Source organism: Eurypyga helias, unplaced genomic scaffold (assembly GCF_000690775.1).
Source record: "Eurypyga helias isolate BGI_N326 unplaced genomic scaffold, ASM69077v1 scaffold29170, whole genome shotgun sequence".
NCBI classification, from domain to species: domain Eukaryota; kingdom Metazoa; phylum Chordata; class Aves; order Eurypygiformes; family Eurypygidae; genus Eurypyga; species Eurypyga helias.
In genome coordinates this window covers 12,201-25,942 of record NW_010224221.1, presented here as the reverse complement: position 1 = coordinate 25,942, position 13,742 = coordinate 12,201, and the positions used below count along the sequence as shown (strand labels likewise).

Genomic DNA, 13,742 nt, shown 5'->3' with positions numbered 1-13,742 from the left:
TTTACGTGAACATCTTGTTCTTCAGCTGCTTTCTAACACCCGCGCTTCTCCCTCCCCTCTTCTCTCTGGCCAGCACTCGGCTGTTTACAGAAACTGCCCATCTCTCTTGGACTGTTTATTCGCTTTGTATCAACCTGTTTGAACAACATGCTACAGCCCTTCGCAGGGGGCCTGGGTGGGAAAAAGCACTTCCAGGCTGCCAGGAATCTGCCTTTCTTCTTTGTCACAAGATCTCCTCTTTGGGAATGGAGAGTTGAAAGGAGAAGTAGCTTGCTGGATACAGAATGATTCTCATGTGACTCATTCCTGTTCTGCAAAGCACACATCGGCAGGCAACAACCTCAAAACAAACTTACAGGAACTCAGTGTGCTCCTCCACAAAGAAAGATGGTCCTGGCGGCTTCGGTTTCACTCCTTTCTGGGACTGTATCAGGCTGAGAGCCAGAAGCAAAATGCCTGCAGATAAAATCCTGTCTATGCTGGACCAAGCACTCAGCTAACTGCAACCACCCAGCCTTTAACTTCGTTAGACTCGGTTGGCTCGGCCAAGGTGAAATCCAAACACTCTTGAGAAAAGCCACTCGCATAGGAAGAGCATTTGGCTTAGCCGGTGGGTGGACACACAGCAATGTAAATGAAGATCTGCCCCCTCTGCCCTCTCCTCAGCTCTGTGTAGCTCCTATCACCTTGTGACCCCTTATTACCCTGACACTGTCCAGCAGCACCCTTTGTGACCCCACTAATGTCCATCATGTGTGGCTTGATCCCACCATCTCCCCAGGGAGAAGGAACATAGAGGGCAGTGTTAGTGATTCTTTTAAGTAGAATTTTTTCCTCCTTGTTTGTCTGTTTGTTTAAAGTACTGCTGAGCAAACAGCAGGGACATTTTGTTCTCTAAATAACTACTTGCTCTTCAGTGTGTTTACTGCCCTTCCACATCTGAAGTACACATCTGTGCCACAGGACTACCGGCTACTAGTGAAATTGTAAATATGTGGCAAAAATTTAATTTGGCAAAAAAATGAATGTTGGCAAAACACAGTTAACGGAGCGGATTGTAAAAGCTGCCATTTGCATGGCACAAGCAGAGGTTAGCTGCATCCCAGGGAATCACATCTGTTTGTGTCCTTGTGGGGTTATAACTCGCCAACACAGTACACGGCTTTGGCTACTTGACTGTAATGATCACGGCTTCTCCTGCAGCCAGCACACCAAACATCCCAGCGCTGGCCACAGGGTTCCTCAAACCACCCACTGCTGTAGGAGCCCTGGCAATGTCAGAAGCAAATTCTGGACCAAGAAATATTTGCTTATTGAATGGGTGAATAACTTCCAATAATACATACAATTTGGGGATATTGCAATTTGCTCATGGGCAATCTGCAAATGGAAAATTAAAAGAATGAATCTAGTAAGTAAATCATCAGGAAATATTTGCCTCTCTGAATTAAACCCTGTCTGGCTCCATCCAAGCATCTAACTGAGCTTTCTCCTACTGGAGCTAATCCTTAATAAATCAAATGTTACAAACAACTAAAAAAGCCCCTAGGAGAAGGTCAGGGAATAATTTTTGCCAGATATAAAATGAATACAAATGCATAAGAGATTTTTTTGCTAGTTAAAAAATCTTGGCCTAAGCCCTCTGCTCCTCATGAGGCAAAACTCTCTTTCTTCAGGCCATATAAACAGAGTGAAGTGAGAGAGTATTACACTCAGGATATAGCTCCTGTCCAGATGAGCAGGAGCACCCACTTCCCTCCAACATAGCAACTAAGCTTTAGACTTTCAAAATTAAACACCAAAGACGTCTGGTCCAAACCGTGAAATTTTCAAACTTCAGCAAGAACACCGGCTAATCCTCACCACACGCTCTTTCGGCATCATGTGCTTCAGTCATGTCCATGCCTTGGCCCACAATCAAACAAGTTAATAAACCCCATTCTCCTCACGTTGGGTCACTATCCATGTTAAAATCTAGTTTGGCCAGACCTTTGCTTCTGTTAAGCTTAAGCATGGTTTCCAGACTTTCTTCTTCCCATGTGAAAAACACAAAGAAAAATTGGAAGGAAGAAAACCCAACCCTGGGGATGCTTTCTGCTCTAACCATTTCATTTCCAGATAATTACAGGCTAGGGCACAGCTGGGTGGGACACATTTATGCAGCGATGGCATCCAAACTGTCTTGACCAGTGCCCAGCAATTTGCCTTTCACTCGTATAACCAAATGCATTGTTCCAGTCAATGTGCACCAACCACTTTGTGGGCTGACCTCTCCGGCATTACCTCCACTGGGCAAGCCACCACCTCCAAGCACATTTCATGGCCGCTTCTCCCCATCTGGGCATTGCTCCAATCAACCAACCATAATTATGTGAGGGCAGGGTACAACATCTGTAACCCACAAGTGTAGTCAACGGATTAACCAAGTCTTCTCGCAGGGAAGGCGACCGCAGTTGGCTGCTTCTCCAACAGCAGGGTATTTTCAGCTGCTGCTTGAGCGGGAAGGCCAGTCAGTTGGTTTGAAACCGCCTCAAACAGAGGCTTCCACCAGGGAGTTTTACGGCAGGGAGGCAAGGCTGAAGTGCTTTTAACTGCCCAGACAATGGTGGGCTGAGAAAGGAGGGAAATGCATTGCTAGATGCTCTTCTTGGAGCTGTTTAACAGAATTAAACGGAAACCATATAACGCTTACAAATATTGCTGTGTTTTTATTAAAGATTTTTAGTGGAAAGTGCTTTGCTGATGTTAAGAGAGCTTTTATAAACTAATTATAAAGCACTTCCAATGCCTGTATTACTCATGCTTGCTTGCTTGTCTTTTTCCCTAAGTCACTTTGCTGCTGGCTCTCCAAACAAGTCTTTGAGGCACAATAAAGGCAAACAAGCCCCAAATGCAGTGATTATGAGACGACCTCCACCTTTTCAGTCCTTTTCTGTTGTGAAATAGCTAATCTGCTCTCTGGCCACTGAGCTGTGATCTACCATCGCCTGAGGCCAGCACAGACCTCCCAGGTGCCCACCCAGGCACTGGTGAGCTCCAGAAACTCTACCGCCCACCTGGGGAGTACCAGCAGGAAGCCTGCACTGTTCCTCTGTGTGCTCCTCTCCTGAGGCACACAGCTCAGCCCCAAGCAGTGTTGGGTCTCATACTGCTCCATGAATAATCAAATAACCTATTGCTCCTCAGCCCACATCCTAAGAGATGCTGAGTCCTTCCCCATGGAATCATGCTTCAGGGACAGTATCTTAGGATGGAGAGAAACACATGCACACATGGAGAGAATTACATGTTCACAGCCATAGTGTGAGTCCTCCCAACACAGAAACTTGTGCACGCCTTGCTTCAAAGCCCAAGGAGGGCTGGCTCCCCAGACCAAGCTCTGACCTAGCTGGCAGCTTTCTCAATCTCTTCCTAGACCTACGATTTGAAGCAGGTGAGGGATCGCATGCAGCTAAGCCTGGTTTCCAGTGCTTGCCAGGGCTGGAGAGTTGCGAGACTCTAACCCGAAGTTCCCCAATGTTTAATTTGGAGCTGTTATTTATAGGCACTTCCATGGGGCTCATGACTGCACCTGGCAAACAGTAATGATGGGATCCTCACGAGACCCTGAGAGGTAGGAAGGCAGAGAGAAGCATTGCCCAGCCCAAGGTCACACAGGAAGTTTGCAGCACAGCTGAAAATAGAAGCCAGCCTTGATTAGACAGATAATATTATATTGAAGGAGTCTGGCCTAGATAGACAGAGAGACGAAGAGGTACTGACTGCATGCCAACAGCCCCAAATTTGGGAATGCCCAGTGTTAACTTGAGCCTTTGAGACCCCATGTCTGCTTGACCCATATATCATGGTGTCTCAAATGCATCTGCTGAGAACAGGAAGAGAAACTGCAATTGCAATGAAATTCAGCGGGCATTAATACTCTGCAGGTAGCTGGGGGAAGGCATGGGGAACCTGCTTAGCCACAATGGCAGCTAGTAAATGCCATTGTTCCCTTTGAAAAGGTGGCAGGTGGTTTATTTCTCAGAAATTGTTATTAAAAAAATAAGGATTTTTAAACACTCTCTAAGAACAGGCTGTTTCTTAGAAATTAAATAGCAGCTGCATTATGGAGATGGTTAAGAAATGGTCAAACAGCAGCTCTGTTCTTGTTTTGCAATCAAGGGGCAGCTAGAATTAATGCCCATTACATGCTAGCTCGCTCAGTCGATTTTTCTGTGTCACCAACCATCTTCACAAACCAAATCCTTATTTTGTGGGTGGTTACGTTGTGAAAGACAAGAAAACTTTTCTGTGATGTTTATACAATCTTGAGCAATCACAGGATATACCCTTCAAAGGTTAAATTGCTGCAGAAGCTACTGAGGAATTTTAGATGATATATTTTTTAATAGCCATGATAGCAGAGGCAAGCACCACTGCTGTGTGATGAAACAAGAGCAATGAAGTTTGATCTTAGCTGCCAGCCCTTAATCAGAGTAATTAATTATAAATACAGCAGATGAATTGGATTCTCCTTTGACTTGAACTGGTGTTACACATGTGTAACTCATCATTTTAAGGGTCATCACTCCTAATTTGTCCTGAGGTGAGAAGAGACTCAGTCTTCATAGATGCAGACCCTGATAGAGATTTGTGCACAGACCTAAAAAGCTTGTATCATATCTAGCTTTAGCCAACTAAACGTCTGCTCTCAGTGGAAGCAGCTCCTCACACTCAGCTTGGCATGGGATTAATCCTTCTTCTGCACTGACGACAGAGGTAGTTTAAATCACTCTCACTGATTGGACCTGGAGTTTGGGTGGCTGAATGTTGGGAAGATGAATTTGGTCTCAACCTGCATCTTGTGGGACGGTTTTTGCACATGCTGAGGCAAAAGATGCTCACAGAGCAGGCAGAGCTTGCCCTTGTTTTGCCCTGGTGGAACCAAGTGCCCCTGGCAACAGCAGAGAGAACTAGGTTATCATTGCTCTGCATCTGAGGGGATTTCACTGGATTTCAGTGACTAAAATGACCAAAATCCAATGGCAGCAAGGGGAGAGCCAGGCTGGGGGCAGGGGAGATAATTGCTTAGGATTTCTCAGAAGTTTGTTTTGAATTTGTTGCATCCAATTACATCTTGTGTAATCGCAGTACTGTGGGGTTTCGTAATCATTCCATTGTGCTTTGGATTATTTTCTTATCTCTTCAAAAATCTGACCAGAATTCCTGAGAAATGAGAAAAATCCAGTCATCCAGTCAAAAAAAGAAAAAGGAAAAAAGAAAAGAAAAGAAAAAAGACACAGAGAGGGAGAGAAAATAACCCTAACATATTGGAAAATTTCTTCAAAAAAGACAAAAAATGGAAACTACAAATAGCCTCTATTTATACTCCTTGGGTTGTTTTCACCCCCGAGCAAGCACCGCTGATGGGAAGAGTCAGCAGTTACTGCTAACTTATGTGAAAAAAAAAAAAAGGTAACCAAAATACATCTTGCAAAGGGAAGAATAAAACATAGCTGCAAACTGCTCCTGTGGCAAGTTCTGATTCAGGAGGGAATTTCAGCTCCTAAGCATACTTCACCCCCCCGAGACGGGAGAGCAAAGGCTCCCCCGCGCTTTGCCGTTCATCCTCGGGCTGCCTTCTTCAAGCTGTGTTGCCAGATCGCTGCGGAAAGGCGCGTTGGAGTAGAGAAGTGCTCTCATCTGGGGCATGTCTGGAAAACCGTTCATTATATAAGAAAACAAGATGTGCTAATGTGCACTTTAGGGGTTTTCTGCAGGCTGTTGTTCAGGAGTTACACATGGCTGTTTAATTTTATTTCTGTCCCCAAAACAGTTTCTATAAATGCCTCACCCTTCTATCTTTAGCTACAGGGGTCTTCTGTTGCAAGATGTCTTTGGTATTCTTTGGGGGGGAAAAAATCACGGCAAGACCAGGAATCAAATATATAGAACATGATAAGAATAAGCCCTCTTTCCATGGCATTCTGCCTTCTGCTGCTGCTCTAAGGGAACTGAAGCAACTCACAACCCTTTCATACCCCAAAATGCAGGACACTTGAGAAACTGCATTTGCACTTTCCTCCTTCTGCTACAATCCATCTGTAGAAAAAATTAAGACTTTGGTTTCTATGTCATTTTACTGTCACCACTCACAGGCACTTGATCACTAACAGAAAGAAGAAAAATGTATATAATAAAAGATAACAACCATAAGAGGAAAATTTACTGCTCAAAAGCCACAGAGCAGGCAGAAGGTGAGGGGCAAACGCTCAGTTTGCTCGCTTTGCAGTGGGGGGAACAGGTGAAGAGGCTCCCATCTGTGGTGGGATCCAGCACCCAACCACCTGGGCAAGAGGGGAAGACCAGTCTGGGCCAGGCTGGCCTTGATGGCTGAAGGTCTGGGGGCTGGCTGGCGGGTGTTGGTGAGGATTAGGGGATGCTGACATGCTCTGCTGTGCCCAGCCCTGTTCCCGGAGGAAAACGTCCTCCACAGCGACATAGTAAGGGGTGTCCTGTCGCACCTCACTGGCAGGGTATCAGGCATGGCCTCAGACACAGCATGCCATGAAGAATGAAAAGAGCTGGTAATAACTGGGATCAGATGGGAGTTTTGCAGCTCGGTTTTCCACATACCACTCACTTGCACTGGCTTTTTTCAGCACAAAACCGAAACAAACACCTCATTAAGCACCAATTGTATGAAGGAGGCTGCAAGAACAGAGCTCACAGCAGCCCACCCTCCTGCTCCTGGCTGCCTGTATCCCTCGTTAATGATGGATGGTCACCCCCGGCCCCCCACAGGACAGCTTTCTGACCCCCCCGTTTCTCAGACACAGCCTGTTCAGCCCAGCTCCCACCTCAGCCGACACACAAGTAAGCGAAGCTTTGCCGCCAAGGCTGGCCGGCAGCCTCTGCTATTTGGGCACTTCCACAACAACTCAACCATGCCAGCTTGTAGTAAGAGTGGTTTCTCAGGAAAACAGCACACCAAACCTGCCCCATCCCTCCCTGCATGGTGTGTAGGTAGCACAGCATCTCCTGCCCCTTTCTCCTCCCCAAAATAGAGGCACTTGCAGCTCAACAGCCATCTGAACAGACCTTCGCCGAGGGTCTGAGCTCAACCAACGCCTGGATGAGGGCGAGTGCTGTGCACACCTCGTGCCTTGCTGCACGTTTACAGCAGTGGTGGCCTCCCACCCAGGTCTCGGAGGCAGCAGGATCTATGTTGGGGTGTGGGAGGAATTTGCTGCTTGCAGGGGCTGGTCAGTACCCCTGAGGGAAGAGACGGAAGAGGGAGACAGAGACGAGGGAGTGGGCTGCTGCATGAAGCTGGTTGGTACCTTTTCTCCTCAATGAGCTCTGGGAACAGGGGGATGGGAGTATCCCTGCTTCTCCCACAAACAAAGGTCCCTGCCACTGCTTTGTTCAGGAAGATTTTCTTTGAAGCAACCCTTTGTGTCACCTTCTTGCTGAGCTGTGGCAGTGCGTCTGCTTTGTCCTGCCAGCTCAGCCATGGAGTGTTTACAAGCCTCCCTCACCCTTCCAAGCTGTGGTTCAGCTCCATTGACACTGAAGGCAACAGTCTCCTCTCCCGGCATGTGATGAATCAATTACTTCCTCTGACACTCTATTACTATAGCCCTTACATCTCCAGATTGCAGATGAAAAGACAGGCTGAGAAGGGGGACAGGGAAGGGGAGAGGTCTCCTGAGGTCTCCTTCAATTGAGTTGTTGGACATCTGAAGAAATCCCCATCTGCCATATTTAAAGACACAGAGAAATGTTTTGCTCCTGAATGGCAGAAAAATCAGAGGGTTTTCACAAAAGAAAACCTAAGAAATCAAATGGGTCAAAAAACTTCAACATGATGCAGTCAACACAGATCAATGGTGAGTCAGTCCCCTCCACTGATGGAGATCCCAGACCTTGTTCCTGCCTATGATTATCAGCCAAACATCAGCATTACCAAAGGCACGCAGGGCGAGAGCCAGGCGTTACACCTTCCTTTTTCACTTCAAAACAACAATGTAAATGAAACCTCACACCAACACTTGCAAAAGGGGAAGGAAGCTGAGCACATGCCTCAAACTCTCCTGCTGCCGGCGGGGGGGTCCTACTCCTCGTTGGACATCTGTCAACAACCCCAGCTCCCAAGGTTCCCTGAAGGTTTCCAATACACCGAGCACGTTCCATGCAAACGCCCTGCATGCGGCACAGCCTCGGCAGGCACAGGGCTGAGCACCCGGGTTCTCCCACCACTGGTGGGCAAGTGCTGCCTGTCTCAGCAAAGGGGGACCCCACCTCAAAAAACAGGGGCGCCCTGCCCCTCACACCCACTGCAGTGTCTTCTGTACCTCTGCAAGGAGTGGTGCTCGGGGCAGCCACAGCTGCCTTGCCGGTTTCCGTGCCATCTGCAACAGCGCTACGTCTTTGGCACAGGGTTTCTGCTGTCAGAGCCCACTGCTTCTAGCAATTTATTAAACACTAATACCTCCACGTCTGACCCAGTGCTACTTTAAAACCACCACCATAGTACTGGAGTGTGATTGCTCAGCAACGCTGTACGTATATCCCAAGAATTCCTTGGGATTCGGGGGCAGGGGGAACTCCAACAAAAAAACCCAGGTTATTCTCTCTTTCTAATGACCTACTGATCTATTTGCAAAGGCAGCATAAGGAAGGCTTTCTATGGTGCGTTTGAACTGATATATCAAAGACAGTTGCTTAAAACATCCTGGCTGTGATTAGTGGACCATGACTGCTATTAACTTATAAGGAATTCCAGGATCACCAGAGTGTGGTTTGCAACATATTATTACGTTGCCATTCCATGGTGGTGTGCAGCCGCTTGATTTAAAGAAAACTGAGAACTTGTCTCAGACTAAAATCTAACCTCCCCCAATCCTTATAAATAAGCTCTGTGCTGAGCTCTGTCCAAAAGCAACCAGAAATTTCTTCTGTTTTCAGCCTGCTCCTTGCAGTCTGTTCTTTTTCTTTTGCATTCATATTTAATTGCAGAATTCGCACCCGGCCAGAAAAGGCTGGGAACGAACCAATCGTCGTCTGCAGCGCCCTGACCTGCTCCTGTGCGATGCTGCTACGCGGCAGCCTTTGCAGGGGAGTGTGCAGTGCACTGTTGCTATCTAGACTGGGGCTTATGCCTGCAGATGCCCAGGTCTTCTTTAGAGAGTGGGGAATTTAAAGTGATTTGCCAAAGCGGGAACAGTAAATCAATAGCAGGAAAGGTGAAGAACCCAGATCTCACAACTCAAGCCCTGATAGTGCTGTGAGTCTGCCACTCCCCTTACAGCCTGACAATAGGGATGATATCCATTAAAAAGGCTGCATGTAGCCAAGGCAAACAGTTGCTCATTAAAAGCCTAATCTAGTTCCTATGGAAATCAAGGTAAAACCTCCGGCTGCCTTTACTGGGCTTTGTCGGGTCCTTCACAAAAAAAGGGATGATCTTTTAAATATCATTCTGGCACTCTCCTTACATTCACTAAACCTAACTCCTGCATCCAGACAGCAAACTCGTGACACAAAGAGCACTGCCAACCCTGCTGTGAATGGTGTCACCTGGTGTCACCCAGTGAGCCGGAGCGCTGTTGCAGGGACAGCGAAGGTGTCTGGGGCTCCTTGCTGAAGGCATGAGCATCTCAGCGCTGTGGTTACCATCAGGCCGTTTCAGTGGGGTTGCTCTACTCCTGCTCTATGGTGTTTGTGCTAAGCGGTGTCAGCAAAGGCACAAGGGTCTTAGAGCTCGCCTGTGGCTTGCATGCTCACAAAAGGCACACATTTCTGATGCTTTTAGCTAATTCCTGAACCAGCTTAGTGACGAGTCACCACAGCCAGCCCTGTGCTTGCTCCCTCCCCAGCCACTGTGGGGGACACACAGGTTTCTCCTCTCTCCCTTGCTGGCCAGAGAGGCTGAGTAAGAAGTGAGTACACCACCACATCCACCTCTCCCTCCTCACTAGCAGGAAGGAGGGGAGAAGTCTTTATCTCTAATGCTATTGTTCCTAGTGTCACCAGCTGGCCCTCAATTTGTCATCATGCCAACAGGAAACAAGGTGCAAAACCAGATCTGACTCCTACGCACTGGATACTGGTGAGCTGGCGGGACACAGGAGACCCCAGGAGAGTGTCTTTGGGGACATCACCTTCTGCAGAGGCTGGACTTGGCATGTCCCTCTGCGGAGAGGCTCTGGGGCATGGGGAAACACAGCCATGGAATGAGCAGAGCTCCCACACCTCTGTGCATGGACAGGAGAGAAGAGAGATGTGAACAACCTTGAGCTGTTAACTCATGCGCTAGTCTAACGCCATCACAGCTAACCCATTAATTGGTGTTTCATTTCGGAAAGTGACCTAGGCTTGACGGGAATTATGAACCATACAGCAGATGCTGGACAGTTAAAAACCAGTAGAAGCTCATTTGAAGACAAGCTGAGCTGCAGTGTCACATTACCCAGAATGAATTATTTCCTGTATGTTAGAAATGTTGCTTCTGGCTACCCATGCCACAAATGTATGAGCAAGCAAATGCCTTCCTTAACACCTCATCTTTGACTTCCCCTTTCTGCACAGTTAAAGCTTGACTCCCACAGGGTTCCAGCAGATACAGTCACTTCCCCTTGTGCCCCCAAGCCCCCGACATTCTGTAGTCCTCCAAATGTAATTCTCTTTTCTAAGCATTTTCCTAATCTCAAGATGAACTGCATTGTTTCTAAAATGTTTACTAATGAGCTAATTATGCATACTTTTCAAAGCACTTCCTAATTAGCTGTCCATAATTGCTGCCTTGTCTACTCTTAACCTTTGCTGATGGAAAGATGGCTTCTTGCAATATTAAGCTCTTGTTTGAAAAAGATGGTCAAGAGAGCCAGGCCAAATACTGCAGACACCAGCTGCCTGCCTGTCTGGGGGCACTAGGGCTGGCTGCAGCTCCTCCCCACCTGAGGAAGGAACTTGGGCCAGTGCCTCTGCTGCTCTCTAGGAAGGATGCAGAACTGTTTTGTTCCAGCGCCCAGCTTGCTAAAAGCACCAGAGGTGGCCATGATGCTATAAGAGGCCTTCGCTGGCTAGCTGAGCCTAGGTGCCTCACCCTGTGTACTGTGGCCTGGGAACACCAGCATGTTACTGCCAGTATCCCCTGGCAGGCAGCGCTCCGCGGGAGGGTGCTGTAAGCTTGGTGTCTTCCCTTGCCAACCCTTGGTCCCTTCTGCCCATCAGCCTTGGCGCAGGGGCATCTCCTGCCATGCCTGCCCAGTATCCATCGCACACCAGGATGCTGAACTTGGTTCAACTCCCTTGTCGCCACCGTGGTGCTTATGAGGCCACAATGACAACTGCATACATTTCCTTATTATGGTGGCCCCAGTTACTGTTGCTGGAAACCCCCAGGGTTTGACATGGGAAGCCAAAGTCAGTAGGAAGAACCTGACTGTGCAGCTCTGGGCAGTCTCCCATTTGCTGCCTCCTGCCTATTTTTGGAGCCTCGGGGCCTCTCTCTCCAGAAACCTTTGCCAGCGTTTGGCATGTGCCACCAGAGGGGGCTGCAAGCCCCAAATCCTCCCCAGGCTGGGATCCCACCCATCACAACCCAGTTGCAGCATCGTTGGAAAGGGCTACAGAAAATCATACCGTGCCAGTGGGTTTATCAGTCGGGTTTGTGGTGGGTTTTTTTAAATAACATTCCTCTGGTGCAGATGCTATGACTCAGACGAAAGGTCTGCGCTCATAGAGGGAGCATGAGCCTGCTCGCTGCAGGCTGGAGGGAGCATGCCTCCGCCACGCGCGTACAGCAACATCCCGGCGCTCAGCAGTGGCTCTGCCCAGCCTAATCCTCGGGCAGTCGGCCGAGTGCGGCCAGGGACAGCAGAGTCAGTAGCCAATCTCGGCAGGGAGCTTTTAATGGTCCAAAGAGAAGCCCAGCAGTGTGAGGGAGTCACGAATGGAAAAGGTGGTTATACATTCAGTGATTCACACAGGGCTGAGGTCTCTGACATGGATTTTCCAAGCAAGCAGCAGCAACAGGAAAGCAAAATGGCAATTAGCAAGGAGCAGGCAGCTCAGCTACGTGACTGCACGGGACTGGGACAGCCACTCCTATCACACACCTATTGCAAACCGTTCAGGTCGCTCCTGGGGTCGCAAATAAACCCTGGCCTGCACAAGGCTGCCCAGCTACCGCCCTGCCATGCGGGGACATGGAAACACTTCTCCGCTGGAGCAGTATGCTCTCCCACCGGATGCCATTTTCCTGTTCAGAAAGCAGACACCGACGGTGCAGGACTGCAGTGCCCGAGCAACAGCTGCAGCACAGAAAGGAAGAAACGGCGAGCAAACAGGCTATGACAATTATTTCCGAATAGTTTGGCAGCTTTTTTATCAGAACATCAAACTTCCCTTTGGCTCTGCCGTTACCGCTGTGGCCACAGGGCTGCAGGACAACATGAACAATGGCTTGGGTCCCATACTCCCTATCACAGCGTGCCCACCCAGCAACAGGGATTCCCACTGTGCTGGCACACAAGAGCCACAGCAGCAGGAGAGGCCAATTTTCTTAACCTGAAGTGCATTCCAAAGTAAGGCGCTTCCTCGGAGCACAGAAGCACAGAGAGAGAGATATATGTTCCAGGGCTTCAGTTATACCAAATTACTCCCTTCACGATGGTGGTGGGGTACAGTTACTTCTTAATGCAGCTGGACACGGCTGAAAAATAAAAGCCCAGATGTGCCTCCAGAAAAACAACAGCAATATCACCATCGAGGAGTTGCCCCTGGCTGCCACCTCCAGGCATCCATCCCCAGCCGGGCAGGGTCGGCCGGCTGCCAGAGCCGCTCTCTGCAGCCAGCTCTCGCTCCAGCGTCCAGGCAGCACCAGGTACGCAGGCGCTTTCCGGCCAGCTGCCCGGCAAGGGGAAATCATTGACCTTTCCACAGACGTCCCCAGGGTGCCAGGGACTGTACAAAACACAGGAGGAAATGCCTCCCGTCCCAAAGGGAAATCTAAAACAGATAGAAGGAAGGCCAGAAAGGACACGGTAAAACTGAGAAGACTTTTACAGATACTTCTGTAGGCCTTAAAATGGGTTTTAGGAATGTAAATGTTATGCTTTATGAGGGAGAAACTTTAGCCTAATAAGGTAAAATAAAATGTCGAAGGAAGAAGTAACAGAGGAAGGGGTTATGGTGTTTACCTCTGGCAGCTGGAAGCACAGACTAGTCCTGCTCCCACTCCGATAGCTGCCAGGTAGCAATACCAGAGAAGGGGGAACCTTTGCCTGCCCAGAGACAAAGCGCCATAGTGGGGTTCATGAGCCTGACACCTTTGTGTCAATGTGTTTTATATTAATGATCAGATGTCAGAAGAAGGGTGCTGCCCTGAGACTATATTTATTTGATGCTGAACTGCTGTTAAGGTTCCCACCTGCAGCTGCAATGAGGCCCTTGCTTTTTCATAAAATACCCTCTGACACTCTGATGAGATTTATTACTGCATGGTCACCTATTAGTACTGTTTAATTTCCAAGCACTACACACTGTTAATTCTTGTCTCCTTCTGGTATGTCACTTAAAACACCCAAAACCTCTCTCCTATCTATTTCTTTCAGGCAGTATTTATCATGCACTGTTTTCATTTGGTTATGCTTCCCGTCAAGCACTTCCAAACCCACTCCTTTGCAGTGCTAGCTCTGCAGAGCAGGCACCCAAAGTCAACTTAGCTCCCAGCTCATACCTGTGGCCAGCAGAAG

The 13,742-nt window shown here is 48.4% G+C and overlaps 1 protein-coding gene across 1 annotated transcript in view; it reads right to left on the bottom strand.

Moving 5' to 3' along the window:
• Positions 1-13,742, bottom strand: part of NRP2 (neuropilin 2) — a gene marked incomplete at both ends in the record, with an annotated part of 42,338 nt that overhangs the window by 26,444 nt on the left and 2,152 nt on the right. The window lies entirely within an intron of this gene.